The sequence below is a fragment of the Monodon monoceros genome, unplaced genomic scaffold, assembly GCF_005190385.1.
Source record: "Monodon monoceros isolate NGI ecotype Baffin Bay Population unplaced genomic scaffold, NGI_Narwhal_1 Super_Scaffold_15, whole genome shotgun sequence".
NCBI lineage: Eukaryota > Metazoa > Chordata > Mammalia > Artiodactyla > Monodontidae > Monodon > Monodon monoceros.
The window spans coordinates 65,111,918-65,132,138 of NW_021703771.1; positions in this window are offsets into that span (position 1 = coordinate 65,111,918).

Here is a 20,221-nt window from a genome sequence, read left to right on the forward strand (position 1 = left end):
CATTCATTATTCAGCGTTTGTATGTGATTGCCATTTAAAGAGATTTAAATCTCTTTCAATATATTCACAACCTTCTAGTTAATACACTACTATTAGCCCGGCTTTAAAAGAAAGATTGTGTATTAGCCCATCTTTTAAATAAGGAACCTGAGGCAGAAAGTTCAGGGGCAGTTTAAACTTTGCCAGTAGAAGCACTTTCCCTTTAGTTGAGGGTCCATTCATTTGAAGTGAATTACCCATTCTCAGGAGCCCCGTGATGGCCCTCGCAGGGTAATTTATTTCCCAGAAGGGCATTCTTTGCTTTTGAGAGGAAATATTTTTACTAATTGTACTGTAGAATTGTGTCTGTTATTAATACGATAAGAAATATATATCCTGATTACACTAGCACTAAGCCAAATACTGTATTCTGTTTTTTCTTACCAGATGTTTTATAGCATGTTAGTGTGTTAAGGAAGATTGATAAACCTAATAAACATATATAAACCTATCAGTAAAGGATTATGGAAAGGAAATTCTACTTCAATTTGGAGTACTTGTAAGGTTTTGACCATAGGTTTTGCTTTACCTTAGCTCTTTCCCATTTATAAGAGAACCACTTTTATCCTATGTTTTGCAGCACTTATGTTTACACTAAGAAAAAGAAATATATGCAAAGCTTTTAACCAGATTCTGTCACTAAGTCAGCTCTAATGAAAATATTGTGTCTCAGATATTTTTCATCTTTAACATGGATGTGTAATATGGTTGGTTAGGTGCCAGTTTTATTTAATCTGATTTGACTACTTGAGAAAAAGGATTGGGTTTCTAGAAATTTAAATGTTTAAGTGTTATTAAAGAGGGAAAAGGAGGCTTAAATAATGTTCCTATATAACCAGGTCATTAATTTAGCTGCTGGAAAATGAACACATAGTCTACAGGGTGAATATATGGTAAAAAATATTTTCCAAATTACAAAAAGGTTTACATTGTTATTATAGAAATCATATAGTAAAAAACTGTATAATGAATACATTAAAATCACTTAAATGTTGACACAGTAAAAATAACCTTTGAGATTTTGATGATTATCTTTCTAGATCTCTTCCAATGACATATTTAAGTAAACTTACCACGAGTCTTGTGGCACAGATTGTCTTACTTCTATGAACATTTTGTACATGTCTTTTGGTCAACATAAGCAGTGATTTCTGTCCGGTGTTTACCTGGGTCAAAGGATATTCATTTTCTCAGCTTTACTAAATACTGTCAAGTGGGTATGTTTAAGGTAATAATAGACATGTATGTTCCTATTACCATTTTCATAATTGTTTTGGGTTTGTTATTGTAGGTCTTTCCCTTCCTTCTGTTTCCTGACTAGAGAAATTCCTTTAGCATTTGTTGTAAAGCTGGTTTAGTGGTGCTGAATTCTCTTAGCTTTTGCTTGTCTGTAAAGGTTTTAATTTCTCCGTCTAATCTGAATGAGATCCTTGTTAGATAGAGTAATCTTGGTTGTTGGTTTTTCTCATTCATCACTTTAAATATTTCCTGCCACTCCCTTCTGACTTGCAGCGTTTCTGCTGAAAGATCAGCTGTTAACCTTATGGGGATTCCCTTGTATGTTATTTATTGCTGTTCCCTTGTTGCTTTTAATATTTTTTCTTTGTATTTAATTTTTGATAGTTTGATTAATATGTGTCTTGGCCTGTTTCTCCTTGGATTTATCCTGTATGGGACTCTCTGCTCTTCCTGGAGTTGATTGACTATTTCCTTTTCCAGATTAGGGAAATTTTCAACTATAGTCTCTTCAAATATTTTCTCAGTCCCTTTCTTTTTCTCTTCTTCTGGCACCCTTATAATTTGGATGTTGGTGCATTTAATGTTGTCCCAGAGGTTTCTGAGACAGTCCTCAATTCTTTTCATTCTTTTTTCATTATACTGCTCTGCAGTAGTTATTTCCACTATTTTATCTTCCAGGTCACTTATCCATTCTTCTGCCTCAGTTATTCTGCTATTGATTCCGTCTAGAGAATTTTTAACTTCATTTATTGTGTTGTTCATCATTGTTTGTTTGCTCTTTAGTTCTTCTAGGTCCTTGTTAAACATTTCTTGTATTTTCTCCATTCTATTTCCAAGATTTTGGATCATATTTACTATCATTATTCTGAATTCTTTTTCAGGTAGACTGCCTCTTTCCTCTTCATTTGTTTGGTCTGGTGGGTTTTTACCTTGCTCCTTCATCTGCTGTGTGTCTCTGTTTTCTCATTTTGCTTAACTTACAGTGTTTGGGGTCTCCTTCTGCAGGCTGCAGGGTCATAGTTCCTGTTGTTTTTGGTGTCTTCCCACAGTAGGTAAGTTTGGTTCAGTGGGTTGTGTAGGCTTCCTGGTGGAGGGGACTGGTGCCCGTGTTCTGGTGGATGAGGCTGGATCTTGTCTTTCCGGTGGGCAAGACCATGTCCAATTGTGTGTTTTGGGGTGTCTGTGAACTTATTATGATTTTAGGCAGCCTCTCTGCTAATGGGTGGGGTTGTGTTCCTGTTTGCTAGTTGTTTGGCATAGGGTGTCCAGCACTGTAGCTTGCTGATCATTGAGTGGAGCTGGGTCTTAGCATTAAGATGGAGATCTCTGGGAGAGCTTTCACCATTTAATATTATGTGGGGCTGGGAGGTCCCTGGTGGACCAATGTCCTGAACTCAGCTCTCCCACCACAGAGGCTCAGACCTGACAAGTGGCTGGAGCACCCAGACTCTGTCAGCCACACAGCTCAGAAGAAAAGAGAGAAAAAGAAAGAAGAAAGAAAGAAAGAAAGAAAGAAAAAGAATAAAGTTATTAAATAAAAAAATATTATTGAAAATAAAAAATAAAATATAATTAAAAAAAAGAAAGGGAGAGAGAGCAACCAAACCAAAAAAAAAAAATTCACCAGTGATAACAAGTGCTAAAAACTATACAAGAAATCAAAAAACAAAAAAAGCAGACAGTCAGAATTCTAGGACAAATTGTGAAAACAAAGCTATACAGACAAAATCACACAAAGAAGTATACACGTACACACTCACAAAAGGAGAAAAATGAAAAAATATATATATTTTTTAAAAAGGTAGAGAGCAACCAAATCAATAAACAAATCTACCAATAATAATAAGCTCTAAATACAAAACTAAGATAATCATAAAACCAGAAACCGATTAGATGCAGAAAGCAAACCCCAAGTCTACAGTTGCTCCCAAAGTCCACTGCCTCAATTTTGGGATGATTCGTTGTCTATTCAGGTATTCCAGAGATGCAGGTACATCAGTTTGATTGTGGATATTTAATCCACTGCTCCTGAGGCTGCATGGAGAGATTTCCCTTTCTCTTCTTTGTTCGCACAGCTCCTGGGGTTCAGCTTTGGATTTGGCCCTGCCTCCGCTTTTAGATCACCTGAGGGCATCTGTTCCCTACACACACAGGACGGGGTTAAAGTAATAGCTGATTAGGGAGCTCTGGCTCACTCAGGCCAGGGAGAGGGAGGGGTACGGAATGCAGAGTGAGCCTGTGGCAGAAGAGCCCAGCGTGACGTTGCAACAGCCTGAGGCATGACGTGTGTTCTCCTGGGGAGATTGTCCCTGGATCACGGGACCTGGCAGTGGCGGGCTGCACAGGCTCCCAGAAGGGGAGGTGTGGATAGTGACCTGTGCTTGCACACAGGCTTCTTGGTGGCTGCAGCAGCAGCCTTAGCATCTCATTTCCATCTCTGGTGTCTGCGCTGATAGCTGCGGCTCGCGCCCATCTCTGGAGCTTGTTTAGGTGATGCTCTGAATCTCCTCTCTTTACCCCCCCCGAAACAATGGTCTCTTGCCTCTTAGGCAGTTCCAGACTTTTTCCTGGAGTCCCTCCTGGTTAGCTGTGGTGCACTAACCCCCTTCAGGCTCTGTTCATTCAGCCAACCCCTGTCCTCTCCCGGGATCTGACCTCTGAAGCTCGAGCCTCAGCTCCCAGCCCCCACCCGCCCCAGCAGGTGAGCAGACAAGCTTCTTAGGTTGGTGAGAGCTGGTTGGCACCAATCCTCTGTGAGGGAATCTGTCCGCTTCGTCCTCTGCACCCCTGTTGCTGTGCTCTCCTCTGTGGCTCTGAAGCTTCCCCCCGGCCTACTCACCATCTCTGCCAGTGAAGGGCCTTCCTAGTGTGTGGAAGCTTTTCCTCCTTCACAGCTCCCTCCCAGAGGTGCAGGTCCCATCCTTATGTTTTTGTCTCTGTTTTTTCTTTTTCCCTACCCAGGTACGTGGGGAGTTTCTTGCCTTTTGGGAAGTCTGAGGTCTTCTGCCAGTGTTCAGTAAGTGTTCTGTAGGAGCTGTTCCACATGTAGATGTACTTTTGATGTATTTGTGGGGAGGAAGGTGATCTCCACGTCTTACTCCTCTGCCATCTTGAAGCTCTGCTTACCTAGGAGTTTTATATTCTTCTTTCTCTCCTTTGTTGCTTTCTTTTGTGTTAATCAAATTTATTAGTACTATTATTATACAACTTTTCTCTATTACATTGTTAGTATAACATTCTTTACTATTATTTTTGTTTGCTGAAATAGTTTACAATAAATATTTTTATTCTAGATATTATAATATATATCTTGACTTATTATAATTTAAAATAATGATCAGTTTTAACAACTCCATTTACCCTCATGACTTTTATGTATTGTTATTTTCATGAATTTTAGTTATAAATATATTTAAAAATCTATAGAACATACTTATTTTTTATACAGTCTTAATTTCTATATTATACTGTTGCTCTTCATTTCTTTCTGCATTTTTGTCTTTTCTTCTGATATTATTTTCCTTCTGAGTAAATAATTTCCCTTAGCATTTTTAAAGTACAGATCTGGTAATAATTTCTATCAGTTTTTATTTATTTGAAAATATCGTTAATTTGTCTTTGCATATCATAGTCACAATTGTGGTGTATAGGTTTCTGAGGGGACATATATTTGCATGGAGTACTTTAAAGATTCCACTATATATTCTGCAGCTCCTATATTTTTATAGGACATCAGCTGTCAGTCAGATTGTTTTGAAGTTTGAATTGTTTTGAAACTCTTTTGAAGTTTATGCCTATTTTTCCTTTGCTTGCTTTTAAAACGTCCTCTTTTCTTTGGTTTTCAGCATTTTGTCTATGATGTCCCTAAATGTATTATTTGATTCAACATGATTATTATATATCTTACTTGGTATATGCCGAGATTCTTGGTTCTGTGATTTAATATCTTTTGTTAGTATTTTTTAAACTCATTATTTCTTCAAGTATTTCTTCTGTCCAACTTGCTTTCTTTTCTCCTTGAACTCCAATAGTTTAGCTATTTTATATTTGTTGCTCCCTTACTCTCTTCTGTATTTTCCTGACATTTGAATATTTTCTTTTGAAAATTAGTTCACTAATTCTCTTTTCTTTTATATCTATTTGCTATTAAAATAACCTACTCGTTTCTTAATTTCACACATATTTTCATTTCTATAATTTTTATTATATTTTATAACATCTTGATATCTTAGTTTTATCCACTTTTCCTACATTTTCTTGAACAAATTAATCATAATTATATCCTTGTCTATTAGATATGGATCCTCTGTAGATCTGTTCTATTTTTTAAAATTGTTCTGTACTTTCTTTTGATAGGAATTTTAAAAATTTGACCATTAAAAACGAATTCTAGACTTTGCATACAAAAGCATGTAGAAACCTCATGTGAAATGACATTACCAGAGGGAGTTTCACACTTTCATTTTCCAAGCAGATGGTGTGGGGGACTGACCATGTCAACCTAATCAGGGATTAAGCTGAGTTATGACTAGGTTGCTATTTTGGTAGTAGTCAATCTATATCTCTTTTTCCCTGTTTCCAGGTTACAGCTCTCCTGAACCTTCAAGTTACAGCATATTATGGTTTTAAGGCCTCTCCTCAATGGTTTTTTGCTTCTTAATACCAAGGACGGCTGCCAATGCAGCTCAGGATTGTAGACAGTTGTGGTTGAGGTGTTTAGCCTCTTGTCTTCACAACTTCATAATTCAGCAATGCCTTGTGGGGAAAACTGGCTGTGTGTTTGATGCCCTCACATCATCAATCTTTCATTCTAGTAGCATCCCTCTGCTCTGGCAAAACCTGGATTCTTATCCACTTGCTCAGCCAAAATTAGCAAAGGCCCCAGGAATTATATCTCGCTAGATGGTCAATATACTGCTTCTGAAGAGTAATTATTGCTACATAATAAATTACCACGAATTTAGCAGCTTAATCTAACATACATGTATTATCTCATAGTTTCCACAAATCAGGGGTTTGGGTCCAGCTTAACCTGGTCCTCTGCCTGGGATTCTACAAGGCTACAGTCTTGCTGTTGGTCAGGCTATATTCTGTTCTTGAATTTAGGGTCCTTTTGCAAACTGAGTTGGTTGTTGGAAAATTCAGTGCACAGTAATCAGTGGCACCCCATGGCAAACAGCTTCCCCCTGAAACTTCTTTGGGTAGTTTTGTAGCAGAATGCCTCCAGCTAGACATTTCTCCAAGAACAGCTTTTCCTGCACCACAGAAGGAGGAATTTTGGTAAGGTCCAGATTTCCAGCAAGTCCCTCCAGTGGGTATCATAGTGACTTCTCTGCTATTTAGATGCTGCAGCCATACCTTCTCTAACAAGTTCTGAAGCTCACTTACAGCTGTGGGACTTCTTCTTTGGGCACACTATCATAGCCCTAGGAGTAGTGGCTGATCCTTCTTTCTGTTATTCCTTCATTCTCTAGAGTTTTCTGTACTCCTTAGGAGACAATTTTCATTGCTTCAGTGGCCTGTTATAGTTAATAATTATTTCTATTAAATTTTCTCTGTTCAAATTATTATGTGGTTTCTATCTCCTATTTGGATTCTGACTAATACATTCTGTATTTGTTTTTAGTGACTGTTCTTCTGTCACTGCCGATTATAACCACATAATCTATGATAGTTGTTCCTTGTAATGAAGTTATAGCAAATCTACAATTTCTATAATGCACATAAAAGAGTAATGTAAACCATTTGAACTATAAAAAAAAAGAAAGTGAGAATTAGAGATGGAATCTGAAAGAAATGAGGTGATTTTTTTAAAACATAAAACTGAGTGGAATAGAGAGCAAGATAATTTGTAAGGGAAAACAATGATAGAAGATAAAATTAAATCAAGAAAATATGATTAGAATATAACTAAATTTCTATTTTCAGTGTGGTGATTAGGATAAACTAAATAAATTAGCAAATAAAACCCAAACTTTCTAGATGAAGTATGTAACATATTGGACAAATTAACATACTTAAAATAAAAAAGCCATGGCCAAAATGTAAGGAAATCAATAAGTCCAAATAAAATGAACCTGGCAAACTTGGGAGTTAGCAAGTGTCAAAGTCTTCTTTCACCCCCAAGGGCTTCTGCAATACCCCATGTAACTTGTACTGAGATTAATACAAAGTTTTGAGGCTGTGATACAGAGACAGGATTTACACAGTTGGCAGTCTCTAAAAACTGATCATGCATATACTCTATGACCTAGCAATTCTATGTCTAGATATTTACCCTAGAGAATATTTTACACATTTGCACCAGGAGACCCTTAGAAAAATATTAACAGTGTCAAATTCATAAAGATGAGAATTAAAATGCCTCAAATATCTATCAATAGTTGAATATGTCAGTAAATTGTGGTATATTCATGCAAGGAAATACTATTCAGCCATGAAAAATGTATTAGAGCTATATACAACAACAATGATAAATTTGATAAACAGATTTTTATCTTATTTAAGAAAAAGTACAAAAAGTTGGAAACAACAGCATGATATAAAAGTAAGAGTATATTATCAAAATAGACCAATTTTTTTGGTCAGTAGATTGAACTATTATTTTTATAAATCAATTTGATATGACACTAAGGTGCTAATCTTAGCTTCATATTTTTCTTAACTTGGGTTTATCCTATATGGGGGTAGAGTGGAGAAGTAAATATATTGATGCCTTGATTCACATAATAATAATTAACTACCTGAAATATGTGTTCAAACATATTTCCTAATTGTAGAAATTGTTGATATGGCTTCAACTCTTCAAGGAAGAGTAAGAAGAGAGGGTCAATAATAAAGCTACTGGTAACATAGCATTAGAACAATCTATTTCATTGAAGAATACCACTCTGATTTGTAGAATTCTAAGACAGTGCAATCATTTTCCTCCTTTAAGGTACTTGAGACTATTTAAATCTCATTATATTACATAACAGTTAACAAGTCTTCTTTTTAAAATGATATTTGAAAAGAGTTCTTACTGTTGTCCTTCAGATCATTTGATGATATCATTATGTGTTCAATGAAATGTTCTATGATTAACATAGAGGCTATGAGTATGAGCATGAGTGTGTGTGTGTGTGTGTGTGTGTGTGTGTGTGTGTGTGTGTGTTTGGGCATGCGCACATGTGTATATTGGGGAAGAGAATTAAAAAAAACAAGAAAAATAAGAATACTAAAATAATGGCTGAGATGTTTTAAAAATAAGGAATGTAAGGTATGGTGTAAGGTATGGCGAGTATAATAGATAAACAATTTGAGGAATTTGAACTGGAGCTAATAAATCATGTTTTACTTAAAAGTAGACAAAGTTAATTTTATTTTCATAGATTGCTCATTGACAAAAGAAAATGATATCAGAATGTAAGTATGGTCACAATTAAATTTTTATAGCCTGTCTGTTGACTTTTGAGCTTAGATGTTTGGGTTGATAGCCTCAAAATTTTTTTTCTATTTGTAATATTTAAAATTTCCCAATATTTTTTCAAAGTATTCACTTCATTTGATTGCCTTGTGAAGCTTGTATTAGGCAGGGATTATTAATAGTTTTATTAATGTGAGAGAGAGAGAGAGAGACAGAGTCAGAGACTCAGAAAAGTATGCTCAGGTGAAGTATATTTTGCCCAAGACCAGATTTTAGGTGGCAGGACAAGAGTTTTTGGCTTTTAGTCCTTTATCACTTTGCCTAAACTGTAGAATGGCATGATAATGTTTTCAACACTAATCTGGAAGCAGAGTTTTCAGGTAGAATTGGAGGGGCAAGACTGACAAAAGGAGACCATTTGGCGTGCTCTTAAAGAATTCTAGATGGAGTTAACAAAGGCCTGAATTTAAATGGTAGCTGTGGAAATGGATCCTGCTTCCAGCTTCTTAACTGTGTCCTATGTCCTTTTAAACATTTTTGTGAGAACTAGTTTGATTGAGAGTCTTTACAATCCTTTTAAAGTTCTCTCTGGTGTTTTGTACAATGAGCTGAATGCTTTTGGATAATCTCTCTGATTTATCTAAGCTTAGTAAAATGTTCAATAAAAGTGGACTATTTGAATTCAGTGAAAGAGCACAGACTGCTGTTAGATTTTTGGAATGTTTTCTAATTTCTACATATAAAAGGATAACAAGTTAAACATTCAAGGAAAAGAATATGCTCAATGGGCTTCATCCCCATGAAAAACACTGAAGTTTGAGGTTTGGCTAGAGAACTTTTGTGTACTTGCCATCTCCCCTGTCTCAACTCCACATTTCTTCCTGTTGCTTTGGTTTATTTATACATGGGCAAGTCGGGTTATAGTTTGGTGAATATTTCCTTGTGGATTATAATGTTAATATGTGCATGGTAGAGCAGAAATGGCGCTAATCAAGAACCTAAAAGACCAGCACCCTAGGCCAGGTTCTGTTATTTTTTTAAGTTAAATTGTTAAATGACTTAATATAAATTGTTCATCCTTATTGTCTTATTTCCTAAAAAATAGAGATTCTAACTTCTCTTATTCATTTTCTTTTTCTTATAGCTATATTTAATATCATCAAGCAAGTAAAAATCCAAAAACTAAATGTTTAAGTCCTTTGTAAATGATAAGTCAAGAGTTAATATATATTATCATTTATTTGTATGCTAAAGAATATGTGGCCAGACTTGATGTATGGTATGAGGTTACAGCAATTGATTCAAGGCTAACTGATTGGCAGGGAGGTCCAAAATATATGAATAAATAGGTAATCATATATCTGTGTGGCAGATTCTGTAGACTGACTCACTAAATACCATTTTCAATCTCCTTCTACATGCTTTTCTCTTCCACAGAGGCTGGAAAGCTAATAGATGCATTTTCCGGATTGCTGTGCAGCTAGGTTTCTGCATATAATCTAGGATTTTTTCAGCAGACTAACCCAAGAGACTAGGAAGCCAGAGGTGAGCAATGTGAGATGGCAGTTACACTTAATTTATTGTTCAGGGTTCTCCAAAGAAAGAAAACCAGTAGCCAATAATGTCTTTTATATAAATTATGTCACACAATTGTGAGGGCTGGAAGGTCCAAATCTGTAAGGCAAGTCAGCAATTTGGAAATCATGTAAGAGTTGATGCTGCATTATTGAGTCCAAAATCTGCAAAGTAGATCAACAGTTTGGAAATTCAGGTAGAATTTCTATATTTCAGTCTTGAGCCAGAATTTCTTCTTCTGTGAAACCTGTCTTTGCTTATGGCCTTTAACTGATTAGATGAAGCTCATCCACATATTATGGATGGTAATCTGTTTTATTCATAGTCAACTCATTGTAAATATTAACTACATCTAAAAAATATCTTCAAAGCAACATCTAGACTAGTGTTTGATCAAACATCTGGGTACCTTAGCCTAGTCGTTGGCACATAAATGAATGTATTTGAAAAGATAAAATTTGGGGCAGCTTTGTTAGCATTTCTACTGTCCAAGCTTAGTGGTATAGATGCTGAACAACAGATCACAGGTCTAATGGAGGGTTTTTAATATTCTGGATATGTAGAAACCAAGTTGATTTGCCTGGGCATCTAAGGCATTTTTTTTTAAACTTCTTAGCAACATCTAGCTAGTTTAAATAAAGTCAAGCGTGCATACTATTGTCTGCAACTACCAACCCTAACAAAAAATAGAAGTGCTTTCAAGTGCCATAACCTCAAAGATATAAAACCTAGAATTGGTTTTCTGACCTAGACTGAGTTTGAAACAGTGAAGGATCAGTTAGCATTAGAGAATGAGATACTGGTAGTCCATGATGGGCAAGGTCACAGAGTTACTTAAATTATCCTCTTCATCACTTTGAATAAATTTCCTCATAAAGTCAAGCCTTCGGGAGAATGAATGGATACTATGACAGATAATTTTAAAAGGGTAGAAGAATACAAATATTGTGAGATGAGTTGGCTGTTTCTAAGGGCAGTAGGGAACTTAGTGGAAAAAAATGACATGATTAAGGTTTTAAATGTTTGTTTCGGTCTTCCCTGGTGGCGCAGTGGTTAAGAGTCCGCCTGCTGATGCAGGGGACGCGGGTTAGTGCCCCGGTCCGGGAAGATCCCACATACTGCAAAGCGGCTAGGCCCGTGAGCCATGGCCACTGAGCCTGCGCATCCGGAGCCTGTGCTCTGCAACGGGAGAGGCCACAACAGTGAGAGGCTCACGTACCGAAAAAAAAGAAAAAAAAAAATGTTTGTTTCAATAGCTGTCAGATAGTTTCTTAGGACTGAACAAAAAAAAAAGGAAAAGAAGAGAAAGAAATCTATTTCCCCAAAGTGCAACATTGCTATCACCAAAAATAAGATGTAAAATTTAATTTTGATTATAGTGTTATATTATAATGGTTGGTTGGTTGAGTTCACAGTCTTGTGAAAGAATATCACTCAAGACAGACTGCAAAAGTCTGTTGAATATAAGTTTGAATGGATTCTGAGGGAAAAAAGGGAGAAGTATAATTACTGATGAATATATTTACATAGGGAATTTACTAAGGATTCTGGACTCAGTGTGCTGGAAAGAACAGCTGAGAGGGGTTCTGTTTGCTTAATTAGTTGACCTATATTAGGCTTCGGAAGAGGCTTGTGCTAAATGAAATTTAAACAAGAAAATTTCTTTGTAGTAAAATGCAGTGAAAGGAATACGATAGTTGAGACAAAGGAATTTATTATGTGCATCCCACTCATCTAACCTCAAATATAGTCCTCAGGACATCCCAAAGGATATTCTTTTCCAAGGCACTTGGGAGAGCACCAGCATCTTTGAAGAGTACTATGGCACTTTGTAGACTGGGATGAGTGGGGAGATGCTGCCATTGAAGTGGGTTTTCTTATTTCATAGCGAAAGAGGCTAAACATCAGTATTCTCCTGCCAGACAAGATGGCCTGATTATAATGATGGGCAGCAGAGAAAGATGCTAAATATTGTAGTCCATCTAGGTCTTTGTTGACCTCTAATTTATTATGGAGTCTTTGGTACCAAAATAAAAGGGCAAGTTCCTTAAGTCCTACTTGACTTCTAAAAGTGCCTTCCTCACTTTAAAAAAAAAGAAAGACAAGAAAAGGAAACACGATTTTAGGTCTACCAAAAAACGGAGGCCTGAACTGAGCTGCAAACTAGTCAATTTTACCATCTACTCAATTTCCAGACCTGAGTAAGTTTAGAGATACAGCACGATCGGACAGAATGCAATGCCACATCTGTTTGAGGAGGATGTTTGAAACATTACAATTATATAAAATGAGATTTCTTCCTAGCCTTCCTCAAAAGAACATATGATCATTTGCCAAAATAACTGTGCTGTGGGAAGGTAATATAACTAGAATGTTTTTGCTTATTGGACAATGGACACTGATTTACTGCTAATTTCAAGAAAGCCATTTTCCCCTTGTTCAGGGACAGTTAATGAGAGTAAGTTAACAAATTTAGTCTTGACTGAAAAGATGCAGGCATCTTGATCTATTTTTCATAATTCAGGTCACCTGCTTTCCTGTGTAGGAGACAGATTGGTCTTAAAGAATGATGGTCGATCATTGTAAAACTGTGCATTTAACATCTTATGTGCTATATGATTCTTTAATAAGACAAGTAAGCATCTCCATGGCACCTTGGCACTTGATATACAATTATTGATTTGATCAACTTTCTATTCTGATAAGTGGAGGATACTAGAAAGAATTTATTTAACTTGGCCAGGAAAATACAAAGCCGTCAGTGTCTAAATTTAGAAATATGTCATTTCTTTACCTCTGGGCCATAATTTCATCTGCAGAGAACTTCATCATTTCAACATCTCCCAGAACATCAAACCAGTCCTTTTCGTTGATGACACATGTGAATAGAGTCTAGGGAGCAAGAAATAGCAGGCACCTAGATGATTTGATAAAACACATGCATATAGCAGGGTAGGAGATAAACTCTAAGGAAATTCAGTCTCAAAAGTATAGTAAATTTTCCAAGGATACAAGAGTCTGGAGCATATTAAAATTTTATTTTCAAAGTAAAACTGTATTTTTCTCTGTCTGGCATTAGAAAAGTAAGTTTATTTGAATTTTGGAGGCTACATATATGACATTTGGCCTATGTATAATCTCAACCTATTTATTGGATAATTAGGCTTTAAGTTTTGAATTGGGCAAAAACATAAAAGACTTTCTAGCTTATTCAGTTTGTAGTATAAGCAGTTTTTCTACTTAGCCCTTATGACACAGATTTAGTGACATTTGCTGTCTGTGACCAATTGGGATGCTGAAATGAATCAATAACAAGCCTCAATAATAGATTCATAGTTCCAGCCCCTAGGTTTTATATCAAAGCCATGGTAAGTACTGCACTATTTTGAGAAATAGCTCTTGCCTCTGTTGGATACTCTAAGGCCATTCATAAAACACCAACTAATCATGTGACCTGAGCTTCCCATTACGGTTTGTGTTATTTAATCCACAAAACCAGAATTTGGGGCAAACCTAGAAGTGGCATATATCAGATCAAACTCAAGAAGGTTCTAAAGGTATTAGAAAGGCCAGTGGACAGGTGGTCACTTTCTCCATGTGCCAACTATTGCTATATTGCCATCTCCTTCTCAACCTATCTTACGGCTTCGGGGAGTTCCCTACATCCAATAACTGAGGATGACAAACTTGAAACTTAGCTGTAGATATTTCTGGCACCAAGTAAGTGTAGCATCCTCTAGAAACACAATTCACCATTGGCCCTGAAGGACAGTGCAGTAAAAAAATCCTCCCAGAAGGCAACACTCTGAGCAGTACAGGTGATTTTTCCACTTTGATCGGAAGGAGTGACGAGTATGGTATGGCTTTATTTAAATTTATGAGCTGTAGCTAGTTTTGGGCCAGAGGATCAGGAATTTGGAAGGATATATTGGCGAGATTAATGACAGGGTTTGAGAGAAATTTATATAAATGGGTCCCAAATTTGAAATATCTGTGCCCCATGTGAATGATCAACAGATGACCCTGTTTGCAGAGGAATCAGTGATCAGCTGAGGATTTATTTATTTTGTCAGGCACTGCCCTCATCCCAGTTCTTATTCTGCATGGTCATGAACAAATTGCCATGATTGTCAGGGCAAAGTAAAAGGCTTGTGAACACGCAACTCCCCTCCACTAGGATGTCCTTTATGTTACTATTGAGTAGAGACATGGACAGAACTCCTGATATTAACTACAATTTGGAGGGACCAACCAAGAACCCGAAAGGTCAAGTATGTTGGATCCTCCTATTTTGAAAGAGTGATGATTTCTCCTCATTGGAATTGACTCATATTCTGGATTTTGATTTTTCCTTTCTTCCTTACCTGTTTCTGTCAGCAATATTATTCATGAACTTACTGATTTTCTTATTCTCTGTTACCAAAACCAAAGCAAAACAGAACAAAAAAAAAACCAAAGTAAAACTTTTGATCAAGGAATTTATTTTACCATGAAATAAGTAAGGAATTTTTTAGTGCTCTTGGTATTCATTTTTTTTAACTTAAAAATGTATTCTATCATCAAGTGGCCAATTGCCTTATATACAATAAAATGTTTATTTAAGAATATATTAAGGATCCCGGGCTTCCCTGGTGGCGCAGTGGTTGAGAGTCCGCCTGCCAATGCAGGGGACACGGGTTCGTGCCCCGGTCCGGGAAGATCCCACGTGCCGCGGAGCAGCTGGGCCCGTGAGCCATGGCCGCTGAGCCTGCGCGTCCGGAGCCTGTGCTCTGCAACGGGAGAGACCACAACAGTGAGAGGCCCGCGTACCGCAAAAAAAAAAAAAAAAAAAGAATATATAAGGATCCCGATGGGAAACAATGCATTAAAGTGTTTTATGCTGTCCTATAAAGTACAGAATAGCTTCTTAACCAGCAAACAATATATGGGTAATGTTTTTCCCATAACTAGAATGCGTGGGTCTGGGAATTAAGGGGTTGAAGAGAGAGTGATACTTTCACTATAGAACTAAAATGCCCCACTCTTCAAATTCTTCTCCTGTGACTTTATACGATACTGATTTAGAAGTCTACGAAAACAAGGAATCAATACTTTCAACATTGAACAGGTAGTTGAGAAAATCAACCAGCCATTTTTGGCCTTTCACACCACTGGATGCCTGGATCAATATGGAGAAAGTCTTGTCCTAATTAGCCTGTGATGTAGCCTGAGAGCATACGGAATATGAAAGGGTAATAGAAGTGGAAAGATGTTATAAACGCAAACCACAGCCTTGTGGACAATTCCAAAAATTAAAGCTATGGTAGATACTCATAATTTCTTTACTCAGTTACGTATATGTTAGGTGTAAGAAAATTTCTCCCAAACCTACTTTCTTACTATTTTATATAGATTATGTGGACAATAGCTAAATGTAATTTAGTACATAAACTAGAGGATATCAAACCAAGATCGTGACTGAACTGTGATAGAAAAAAAAAATGTCACCTAGCAAAGGATACAGTAAATGGTGAGATTATGGATCTACTCTCTTGATGAGAGGTGAACACATTTCATTTCTATGATCAATAGTTACATTCTAGTAGGCAGGATCACATGGTTTTCGTTAGGGTTGTTGTTTTGATTTTTACTATAGGAATATGGGTGTGTTTGGGAAGAGTAACCAAAGATTTGTTTTGTGGTAGAGATTACAGATTGGCAGTGGGTTTTCTGATGGGACAATTTTCAGAAGGCAGTTGTGTTTATTTAATGTATGTGCTGTTCCTGGTTGTGTAGCCTCCAAACTCACTTCTCTGGCCATTTCAGACACTCTGTGAGTTTCCTAACTCCCTGTGGTATTTCCATTCTGCAAGAGTAAATTCTAAGAGCTAAAAGTTAGAAGGAAGACTGCTGATGCATTCATTCATGAACAAATGAGTGTTCTATGAATTCATTTCCTACAGTGAGGTTGTGGAGTGGAAAATTTCCTCTTTCCCCAGAAATGGAAAATAGGATTCAAATTTGGAAGAGCAGAAGGTGAAGAGTACTCTAGTTTCTAACAAAGGAAAAATATCTCCTAAAATTCTGTTCCCCAGAAAGTCATGCCACTATTCCCCAAATCCTTGCATCTTCTCTTTTCCCTGTCTATCTAAACCAGAAGACTAAGGGAATTTTCACAGATTAGAAGACAGTATCAAGGTTCTGAGTTATTGATTTGGAGGCAGTGCTAGGAGTTTGGAGAAGGGAGAGAGATACATACATCTTCTACTGAAAACCAGTGAAAAGTACGCAGGACAACCATTTGTAAAGATTATGTATTCATGCATGAAGGTGAGATTGGCATCTCAGGCCCTAGTTGTGCATGCAGCAGACCTGCTGAAATGGTCTGAGCCTATGTAAACACTGGAAAGGAGAACTGGAAAACTGGAGAGAGAGCAACTAGGAAAGAGAGAAAAGTCTGAAGAAGAGCAATCAGCCCTTTTCCACTTTTGCATTGTCCTTTGGCATGACAAGGATGCATACATTTCCCCATGGAGAGCCTTGGGCTAGGCTGCCAGTACCCCACTCAAGAGATTTAGTGCTGGGTCAGAGGGAAAGGTGCAAGAGATCAAGTCAAAAAAGAAAGCTCACTTACCAAGGAGTTGTGCCATGGGGATTCCCTTAAAGAAGGGAATCATCAGCAAGTCAATGATAGCTGAGGAGTAACAAGAGCCAACAGAAGATTACAGTCGTAATTGTTGATTAAAAAAGTATTTGGCCTTTTCATCTCATCCTTCCAGACAGATCCAAATCACAAAGGAGCTAGAACCTAAAGAAGGAGATGAAAGGGTGGATCAAGCTCTCTAACCCATCTGAGTTCCCTTTTGCCAATATCTGGCACAGAGACAGGGGTGCAGATGGCTATTAAATCATATATGAGTTTGAAGAATTGGACTGAACAAGATAGGTTTTTGAAAAATAAAAATGGCCAGGAAAATATGGATGATGTCTGAGATGTTGTTAAGAGACAGGAAAGGAACATATGACATAGCACAAAAAGCTGCTCAACATCACTAATTATTAGAGAAATGCAAATCCAAACTACAATGAGGTGTCACCTCACACTGGTCAGAATGGCCATCATCAGAAAATCTACAAACAACAAATGCTGGAGAGGGTGTGGAGAAAAGGGAACCCTCCTGCCCTGTTGGTGGGAATGTAAATTGATACAGCCACTATGGAGAAGAGTATGGAGGTTCCTTAAAAAACTAAAAATAGAATTACCATATGACCCAGCAATCCCACTACTGGGCATATACCCAGAGAAAACCATAATTCAAAAAGACACATGAACCCCAATGTTCACTGGGGCATTATTTACAATAGCCAGGTAATGGAAGCCACCTAAATGCCCATCGACAGATGAATGGATAAAGAAGATGTAGTATGGGCTTCCCTGATGGTGCAGTGGTTAAGAGTCAGCCTGCCAATACAGGGGACACAGGTTCGAGCCCTGGTCCAGGGAGATCTCACATGCTGTGGAGCAACTAAGCCCGTGAGCCACAACTACTGAAGCAAGCCCGCATGCCTAAAGCCCATGCTCTGCAACAAGAAAAGCCACCACAATATGAAGCCCACGCACCACAACAAAGAGTAGCCTCTGCTTGCTGCAACTAGAGAAGGCCCATGCAGAGCAACGAAGACCCAACACAGCCAATGTACATATATACAATGGAGTATTACTCAGCCATAAAAAGGAACAAAATTGGGTCATTTGCAGAGACATGGATGAACCTAGAGACTGTCATACAGAGCGAAGTAAGCCAGAAAGAGAAAAACAGATATCATACATTAATGCATACATGTGGAATCTAGAAAAATGGTACAGATGAACCGGTTTGCAAGGGAGAAATAGAGACACAGTTGTAGAGAACAAACGTATGGACACCAGGGGGGAAAGTGGAGGTGGGGGTGGAGGTGTGATGAATTGGGAGATTGGGATTGACATGTATACACTGATGTGTATAAAATAGATAATAAGAACCTGCTGTATTAAAAAATAAGATTAAAAAAAAAGGAAATCAATAATTAGAGAAGAAATGTTTTCTGTTTATACTTTCTCCAAGTTCACACTGATGATCCAGTGACATTTACCAAATGGTCAAAAAAAATATATTAGTGGAATAACCCAAGTGATTTGATTTACAGAACAAGGGATTTGATTTTGCTGGGTGAGTCCAAGGACGTTTTCAGCAAAAGGTTGACAATGAAACTAAGTCATGAAAGTTGTCCAGGAAATTCCAGTGAAGGAGAATATGGGCAAGCCTGCTGGTCAGATGGGACAGCAAATGCTAATTTAAGGCTGAAATTTTGTGGTTTGGCTAAAACATATGGGACAAAGGAAATGACAGGAAATAAGATGGAAAGAGTGAGCAGTGTGATGGTAAGTTCTTAAAATCTTTTGATCTGGGAAATACCATGTTCAAGTACATATTTTTTGAGAGATAGCTGTGGCCAGAGGATGGACTTTGACTTAGAAGAGACTAGAAAAGAGGATCACTAAGATCACTAAGAAGCTTGCAGTGATAGATCATGAGAATTCAAACTAAGTTGAAAAGGTGGAAGAAGGGCAGTTGTACAAAATTTTCAGTGATAGAAATATTATCACTTGAACACAGGAATAAGTTACGTGGAAAAATGTATTTGGGATGATAACAAGATTTCAAATTTGGACTGGGTTTAGAGTGAGAAATCTTTTATAGGTGAGTACATTGGATGTGAACACATAAACATTAAGATGAAAACATTACTTATTTTCTTCCTTCCCTTTTTCCCCCTTCTATTTTTTTCTTCCTCTCTCACTCTCTCATCTTCCCTGCCATCTCTTGCATATCTTTTAGTCTTTCTGTTTTGCATTTTATTTTTCACTGGATTTCACAACAATAATTTGGAGTGGTTAATAGTTAATGTTATTCTCTCTGTGTTTTTCTAACATTTCCAACTCTAGATTAGTATCCACTTTTCTCTCTCACAGTTTTGGAACTCCATATAAATTGTCCTGGGGAAATAAGAACTTGATCTCATTTTGCATTCAGAAATAATAGCATTCCCATATGCCTGTTGATGAAATTGTAATTAAAATAATCATATTAAGCAGTAGCCAATAATCAATGTGGCTTTTGCTAAAACTAAGCTTTAAGGTAACTACTTTCAGTTACCCTGTACAAAATCATGTGTAAAAAAGATCTATACTCATAGATGGGTTTAGCTATAGTAAAATATTTAATGAATAATATGCAAAGAACAAAACAAGCAAAATAAAACAAAATTAGAAATGACCCTAGGAACAATAATTTGGTAAAAAAAAATGCTTGATCATTTATGTCATTGACAAGAAAACAAAAAACTGTCTTGGACAATTTTTCCCGTGGATTCATCCAAAATGTGGTTTATTCCTCTCATCTGCTAGTTTAAAAAGGGAGAATTTGATTTGATGTGGCCCAATGCCATGCAAAAAAGAGATATGCCAATAATGTAACTTATTTGACAGATACATCATATTTAAACCAGATGAAAAAAATCAACATGTTTATTTTTCATCAAGTTCAGTAAAAATATTTCTATGTATATTTCTATGTAATATATCATCATGGGATGTCATCTTGAGAAGGTCAATTTAAATAAGAAAGAAAAACTTGTAGCCTAGATCAAAACCACAAGCCTCCAAAGAAATATAAGACTGTAAGTTGTATTCAGATGCAGGAATGCTTAATAATTGCTTTCTTTAGGTCATTTCTGGGATATGGTAACTCTAACCGTTTTTTTTTTGCGGGGTGAGGAGAGGCTTAATTTGGTCTGCATAAAAGTAATGCTTGTCTCTCACAAGGAGAAAAGTCCAATTAAAAGGACACAAACATGATTTAAGTGTCATCATGTTTTCTCAGTGCATGAAAAACCTTTATTTAGCATAACCTCCCTACTCATAACCACAACCAGGGCTGGGCT